This window comes from Pan paniscus, chromosome 8 (genome assembly GCF_029289425.2).
Source record: "Pan paniscus chromosome 8, NHGRI_mPanPan1-v2.0_pri, whole genome shotgun sequence".
Lineage (NCBI taxonomy): Eukaryota > Metazoa > Chordata > Mammalia > Primates > Hominidae > Pan > Pan paniscus.
In genome coordinates this window covers 91,461,415-91,469,727 of record NC_073257.2, presented here as the reverse complement: position 1 = coordinate 91,469,727, position 8,313 = coordinate 91,461,415, and positions in this window count along the sequence as shown.

Sequence of the window (8,313 nt, the reverse complement as noted above, 5' to 3'; positions counted from 1 at the left end):
GGCTCACTGCAGCCTCAATATCCTGGGCTCAAGCAATCCTCCCAGCACAGCTTCCTGAGTAGCTGGGACTACAGATCTGTGCCACCATGCCCAGTTGTTTTTTTTTTTTTTAAATATTTTGTAGAGACAGGGTCTCACTATATTGCCCAGGCTGGTGTTAAACTCTTGGGCTCAAGCCATCCTCCCACCTCAACCTCCCAAAGTGCTGGGATTACAGGTATGAGCCACCATGCCCAGACTTGGGTGATGGTTTTGAAGTCTCAGAGACTTTGGGGCTAGGAGGAATTAGGCAAGGTGCCCAGCCTAGCACCAGAATGTTCTCCTCACAAACAGGAGGGATGTGTCCTCTGTCTAGTGGATGTGGAGGAGGGGTCCTCTTCACACCCCTGGGAAGCTCCCCACAGTTCCCTTCCACAGCTTCCATCTCTTCCCACAATCCATCTCTTTCTCCCCTTCCCTGGGACACCCGACCATTCCCTGAAGCCGTGATGAAAGCCTGGGCCCTTCTGGGTCCTTGCACTATCATTGAGCCCAGGCATCCTGTTTGGATGGTCCTCGGGGTTCCCAGGAGAGGATGGAGAGGGTTTACCCCCATCCGTCCGTTCCCCAAACTTGTGCTCTTGGCAAATGTCTGCAGATCCAGCACATCCTGCACAGCAGAGATGAATTCCCTCCAAGGTGGCAATTTGGGTTCTATTGTTGCACGGCGAGCTTGCCCAGAACAGCAGCTGTAAACCATGACAATCACGGATTCTGCTCAGGGATCTAGAGCTTGACTGGACTCAGCTATGCGGTTCCTCCTTGAGGTGGCACACAGCCTTGGCCAGATGGTGGCTGGGCTGGGTTCATCTTGAAGGCTTCTTCACCCACAGGTCTGGGGCCCAGGCTCGAAAGACTCAGCTAGCAGGGCTCACTGAGCATCTCTCACTTTGCATGTGGTCACTCCATGAGATCTTTCTACATGGCAGTTTCAGAGACTGGGACCTCCCACATGGTGGATGAAGGTGACCAGATCTATAAGAAACATTCACATTCTCCATTTTACATCAACATGACCCTTTTCCTGACAGTAACCCTGATTTTCTGCATTTACAAAGCTCCTACTCCTTCCTGCTCTGAATTGCACTGCAAAGCATTGCTTCCATTAACCTGACAACAACAATGAAGAGCATCCTGTCCAAATCATGTCACCTTAATTCCTGGGTTTCTTCCTAGATGAAAGAGCTGGTGGGGAGACATCTCAGTTTGAAGACACACACACACACACAGACACCCACATACACAGACACACACACACACAGATACAGAAACACATAGACACACAGAGAGACACACATGCACAGACACACAAACACATGGACACACAGACACACAAACACATGGACACACAGACACACACAGACATACACAGAAACACCACACAGATACAGAAACACATAGACACACAGAGAGACACACATGCACAGACACACAAACACATGGACACACAGACACACAAACACATGGACACACAGACACACACAGACATACACAGAAACACCACACAGATACAGAAACAAAGGCACACAGGCAGACACACAGACACACACAGAAAACACAGACACACACAGAAAACACAGACACACACATATACACACACACACAAGGTCACACAGACACACACATAGAGACACACAGACACGCATAGAGGCATACACACAGAGACACACACAGGGAGCCCTGATGACACATACAGAAACACACACAGACACAGACACACAGATACAGAAACACACAGAGAGACACGCACAGACACACAAACACATGGACACACAGACACACAGAAACAGACACAGACACACAGAGAGACAGACACACAGACACACACAGAAAACACAGACACACACACATATATACACAGACACACACACGGACACACAGACACACACATAGAGACACACAGAGACACACAGATACACATGGAGACACAGACACACATACACAGACACACACACACAGACACACACACAGAGAAGCAGACACACACAGAGACACATGCAGAGACACAGACAAAGAAACAGATACACGCAGACATATAAATACAAACACACACACAGACACATAAAGATACACCCACAGAGACTCACAGACACACACACAGACACATACACAGACACACAGATACAGAAACACACAGACACACAGAGACACACCCACAGACCCACATACAAAAACACAGATACACACAGACACTCATAGACACACACAGACACACAGATACACACAGACACACATAGATACAGAGACACAGACACACACGGAGACACACACAGACACACATACAGAGACACATACACACACACAGAGACACACACAGGGAGCCCTGCTGACACACACAGACACACATAGAGACACAGACACACATACAGAAACATACACACAGACACACAGATACGCACATGGAGACACACACAGACACACACACACACACACACACACAGACTCACATGGTCTTCACCATGTCTGGTTGCCCTTCCTGTCTTCCTGGATCAATGTACCCAGGTGACTGAGCCCTACTGTATAAGCCAGGGGTCTATACACTTTTTCTTGAAGGGCCAGATAGTTAATACTTTAGGTTTTGTGGACCAAGAGACAAAATTGAGGCTGTGATGTAGGTACTTATACAATCATTTAAAATGTAATCACTTAAAAATATAAAATCGATTCTTAGATCAGGGGCATAAGAACAGGAGCCTGGCTCGATTTGGACCCCAATTAGTTTGCTAATCCCTGGAATAAACTAAAGGGGCCCCTGAGGCACCTTCCAGCAGACCCTTTTCTCTTACCATTAGTGAAGAAAAGGTCTGTGCGGTGGGGGCAGTGTGTCTATGACCTCAGCTTGACCAACCAGATGCTCTCTGGCAGGAGGTGACACCTAGACAGGGGGGAAAAGGTGGAATTAGTTCATTCTTTCCTATATCAGTGCCAGATAAGGCCACCAGTTCCTGCTGACAAGCCTGTCTAGGGCAGGCTCCTGTCTGTTCTGAGCTTATTTTCCATTCTTCCCTCCACCTTCCCACTCACTCACATCCTACCAACAAATACCCTTTCTCCTTCCCTTAAGGTGATCAAAATAGGCTTCTGTTGCTGGCACCCAAACCTCCCTGACTGACAATTACACTGGAATCTTCTGAGCATGCAATCTAGGGGGTCAGGGGCCCCCAAAATGCTCAGGATTCTGGGTCCCCATCACCATCATCCCTGGGATAGGTGATGTGGTCCCAGTCCCTGACCATACTCAGTTTGACCCTGGAGTCTCTGAGTCCCCAGGTGGACACCAGGCAACTCACGCCTCTCCTTGGAGTAGCATGGCCTGGCTGGGAGAAGGGCCAATTGCCACTAGCCCTGTTCATGTCCATATCTCTCTCACGGCCCTTTCGTGAATCCATCCTGCGTCCGTCAGTGCATCAAGTGCACCTTAGGCGTGGGTCAACCAAACAGTAAGGGGTTGCATTTGTCAGATGTTTCTCCAGAGGCTTAAGCAGTGCCCGGTAGAGACCCAAGTCAAATGTGGGTCTCTGTGAAAGGGGATTCACTGGCTCATGTAACTGAGGAAGACACAGGTGTGACTGGGATATGCTAGCACCAGGATGGAAAATGCTAGGGAAGGATTCTGATTGGTGCCTGCATCTGCAGACCAGTCACTGTGGACTGGCAGGCAGGGCTGTGTTGGCTCCCAGGGGATTATGTGGCAGAGACTGGCTGTGGTAGGTTGCAATTGTCTACCCTGCAATTTTCTTTCCGTTATTCACGGCAACTTGCAATGTGATGTTGTAGCTGTCCCTATCAAGAGGAGAAGTCTGTTTTCCCAGGCCTTGAATCTCAGCTCATCTTGGGACTTGTTTTGACCAATGAAATGAGGCTGAAGTGATGCTGTACAATCCTGAGGCGACCATTTGAACAAGCCCAGGGAGCCTCACTCCAGTTAACTGCAAGCCAGCTATCAAATATGCGAGTGAGGCCATTCTAAACTAGCCTGCCTGCTGGCCGCAGACACGTGAGTGAGCCCAACTGAGATCATATGAGCCTGGCCCAGTCGACAGAACTTCTCACTCAACCCACAGTCTCAGAGGCAAAAATGAATGGTTGTTTTAGGCCATTAATAATAAATAGCTGTTTGTTCTGCAGCAAAACCTAGGTGATACACTGTCTAAATGTTCATTTGAATCCATGGGAGCTGATAACAACTCTGTCTTCCAGTTCAAAATGACCAGGCCAGGGAATGGACACAGAACCCAGCTGGAACAAACAGAATCCTTCCCTAGGACTCTGTCTCCTGTCTAGGCACATAGCTGAAGTGCCTTTCCCTGGATCTTTGCCTTCTCTCTGAAGACCCTCCTTTGTAGTTAGGTGTAGCTAACTGAAATTGTAGGTCAATCACAGTCATGAGATTGAACTCTAGCCAATAAATGTGGGCCTGGCCTATAAACTTACTCTCTATGGGATACTCCTTTGGTTTTCCTCATCTGCCAGCTGAATGCAGAAAATTTTAAGGAGAGCAGAGCTACCAGATGAGAAGGACCTGGGTTAGTGAATGACCACATAGACAGCATCCAACCAGGGGCACCCACATTGGGCTGTGACATGGGCATTGTCTTGAGCCAGTGATAGTTTGGTGTTTATTACAGCAGCATGGCCTGGCTCACATATCAGAGAGGGGCAGTAAGAGGGGCAGAGTGATGCTCAAAAGGAAGCGAGTACGGTTCCCTGAAGAAGGGAGGGGTGACGGGCAGGCAGGATGTTAAATGTTCACTCCAGAAGGAAGTTGTGAGCCACCTCGAGTGTCAGGCTACAAAACCAAACCACAGAGAGTCTGGGGAGCTGCCAAAGATGGGGCCTGCCGTCTCTGTGATGTTACCAGCAGCACTCTGGCTGGGCTGGTCTGTCTTGCCTCTCAGGGAAGACACTAGCTCCAGGGAAGACTACTAGGTGCCGGGTGGTGAGGGGTAGACACCGGGCCCTGGGTGACAAAGGGAAGACGCCAGGTCCTGGATAATAAGCAGTAGTAATAGGAAGAGAGGGTTCCCAAGACCACAAAGCTGAGACTCTGTTTCTGTTTGACATATATTTCCGTTGTTAACTGACATCCTTTTAGTTAAAAGCTAGAAAGCTTCTTTTGTTCTCATGACAAGGTTGACATAAGACTTAACTTTTGATATAAGCAAAGTCATAAAAAGAAAAAGGGAAATCATGCAGCCTGGAGGGGAGGGAAAAAGTCAAAGGCAAAGACTGAGCCTAGTAACAGAGATCCACTGAGAGCAGGGGAAGAGGCAGGTCAGGCCTTAGATCCAGCCGGGGCCACAATGGCACCTGCAATCTTTGTGCCTCAGGTCAGATTCTTGACTGGGGCAGGGGTAACATGATTGGTCACTGGCCAGCTAGTCCTTCGTGACACGTGTCCCTCCTGGTCTAATGGGCTGAGGTCAAGCGGGGTTTGGTCATGTGGGTCAAACATGTCTGCCCTTCTGCAGCGGCAGATGGCAGTTTCCAGGGAAGGAGGATAAGGGTGCACAGGCATTCCCAAAAGTCTAGAGTGGCATTCCAGGAGGAGGGGCAGACATTGGCAAAGATATGGGCGTGAGAACAGGGTAGTGTGTTATGGTGGCCAAAGACAGCATGTTCAGGGCTGGGGATGGTGGCAGATGGGTCCGGTCTTGGGATCTGCAGACCATGGGTACTTCTGCTTTAGGCAGGGACTGGTCTCTCCAGCTAATCTAGAGGTATAGAACTTGGTGGTTAAGCTCCAGAGTCTCACGGGGCTGGCTGCATTTCAGTCCCGCCACTTAAACCAGCATTTGGCCCTGGGTCAGAGGTCAGGGACTGGGGACCACTGAGGCAGATGCAGCTCACACCTGGACTTTATTTAGGCCATAGGTGTCTGTACACATTTTTGTTTGCTTATTTGCAACTTTTTTAAAAAACCTGCATTTCTAGATTCTCTTGGAAAATCAGAAGGTCTAGCAACAGCTGGGTCTGCATTCTCACCTGGCAACAAACACCCAGAGAAGCAGATGCCCCTTGGTCACAATCAGTGCTCTCTAGTTGTCACACTCTCTGCTTCTCTCAGCTACCTGCCCATACTTGTGCCCTTGCATCATTAGCACTCAGCAGCAGCTTTTGGTTCTGTTTTGTTGAGCAGAGAAATACTTTTTTTGCAGCCAGGTGAAGTTGATTTATTCACTAAAGGTACTGCTATCCAGAAACAATCTGTAAGAGTGAGAGAAGCAGAGTAAGGAGGGGGAAGAGATGAACAATGAGAGGGGCTTGGGGAAAGGCTGCCCTTGGCTGGATCATGGAGCAAAGACTTTGGAGCATAAGCCAGATCCTTAAGGCAAGAGGGCAGGCACTTTGTACTCTAGATTAGCCATTTTTTGTGGGCCACATCCAGAGGGTGGAACTTCCCAGGTGAGACAGCTCTGGTCACCTCAGGGCAATTCTCCAGAGAAAGGGGGCTGTGGGCTGTAAGCTGTGAAGAGTCAACACTCACGGCAGCCAGGGGAGGGGTGCCTTGCCCTGCAGAAGGGATTTGGGCAGGGTGCCACAGCGTCTACTACAGCCCACCTCTTGCACTGCTCAGATCCAGTCACTTCTCACATTAAGTTTATTTTATCTGCCTATTGTTGGGAATGGGGGTCATTGATTTAGGATGTATAGGACAACCAGAAGGATAGCACCCCATATCCTTCACACTGATGAGATATTGCCTCCCAGTTGGTACCTCAGCTGTGTCTTTAAGAGGCAACTCTATCCCCTATAGACTGGCAGATTCTAGATGTTGTGAAATGTGTAAGGACCAGTGGATTTCACAGTCGTGTGCCCACTGCCATGCAGCACTCATGGTGACTCAGCTCTCTTAGTCTGCAGTGATGTCAACTGAGGGCCTATGTCAGTGAATCAGACTCTTGGTGAGCCATAGTGCCAATGGCCTAAGGCTCCATTGGAAGGAGAAGTGAATTCATACCTAGAATACGCATCCATCCTGTCTGGGCAAATCACTGCCCTTCCCATGAGGGAAGGGGTCCTACATAATCAACTTGTCACCAAGTGGCTAGTTGGTTTCATCCTGGAATGTTATTGTATCAGGGGCTCAGCTTGGGTCTCTGTTGATGACAGGTTGGGCATTCAGCAGTGACAGTAGCTAGATCAGCCTTGGGGAGAGGAAGCCAAGGCTGTTAGGGTTATATATAACTTCGTCATTGTCACCATGGCACTCTGTTCATGAGCCCATATGGTGCAAGGACTGGTTGGAGGATGACGAGTGAGGACAGAGACTGGCTGACGTCCACTGGCCGAGTCATCCTGCCCACTTGGTTGTTTGGTGTCGCTTCTGCAATGGATGCTCTTTGGTGTGTATTGAAATGTGATACGTTATCTTCGTACTTTTTGCCACTCTCAGAGATCCACAGGCCTCTTTCCCAGTCCTTTTTGTCTCTGATAGTCCAGACTTGTTTTTCCCAGGCCCCTGACCAATAAAGAGCTAAGCCATTCACCACTGCCCATGAATACGAGTATATCCTTATTTCAGGTCTCTTCTCTTGCCGTGAGATGACCAGGTGCTTTGGCAAAATCTCTGCCTATTGGAGGGATTTTCTCTCACCAACATCTTTCAGGGCCACCCTTGGATGGCACTGTAGTGCAGGCTCAGTCCATTTTTGGCTTACACCCACAGGCCAAGTCAACCCATCTGTGACCCAAACTCAAGAATTTCCCTTCTCTGTCAGCTGGTCATAATAAACATTTTTTGTGAGAGGCATTGGTGTGACAGTCCTCATCCCAAGTCTTGGTGTCTCCTTCCCTACCAGGGGCCTGATTTGGATATAGGAGACCTCCCTTGATGGAGAATTCAGCCTTTACTCAAGTTCTGCTGCTTTTCCAATGAGTCCTCTGCCTGATTGTCACTCCATCTGCCCTCTGGCTGCAGAAGGTAAGCGCTTTCCAATGCTTCCTGCCAAGAAGTTTCCTCTGATGCTCACACTCTAAATTGCCAGTTAAGGTATTTGTAACTGTAATTTCCTTTCTTCAATGCATTGGTGACATTTAGTAATAGCCACATTTAGCAAGTCCATAGTCTTAATAGTTATTCTTTGCCCATATCTCTCAGATGCCAGATACATTGCTGTGGCTGTGTAGCTCCTTCACCTGTGTCCCATCCCAGTTCACCACAGGTGCACACTGCTACCCAATTCCTGCCACTAGTGGTGGGTCCTCATTGTCATCTGGTCAGTGGTACCTCTCCAGCATCCTATCCTCAGAGCCTGCCTCCCAGACCCATTC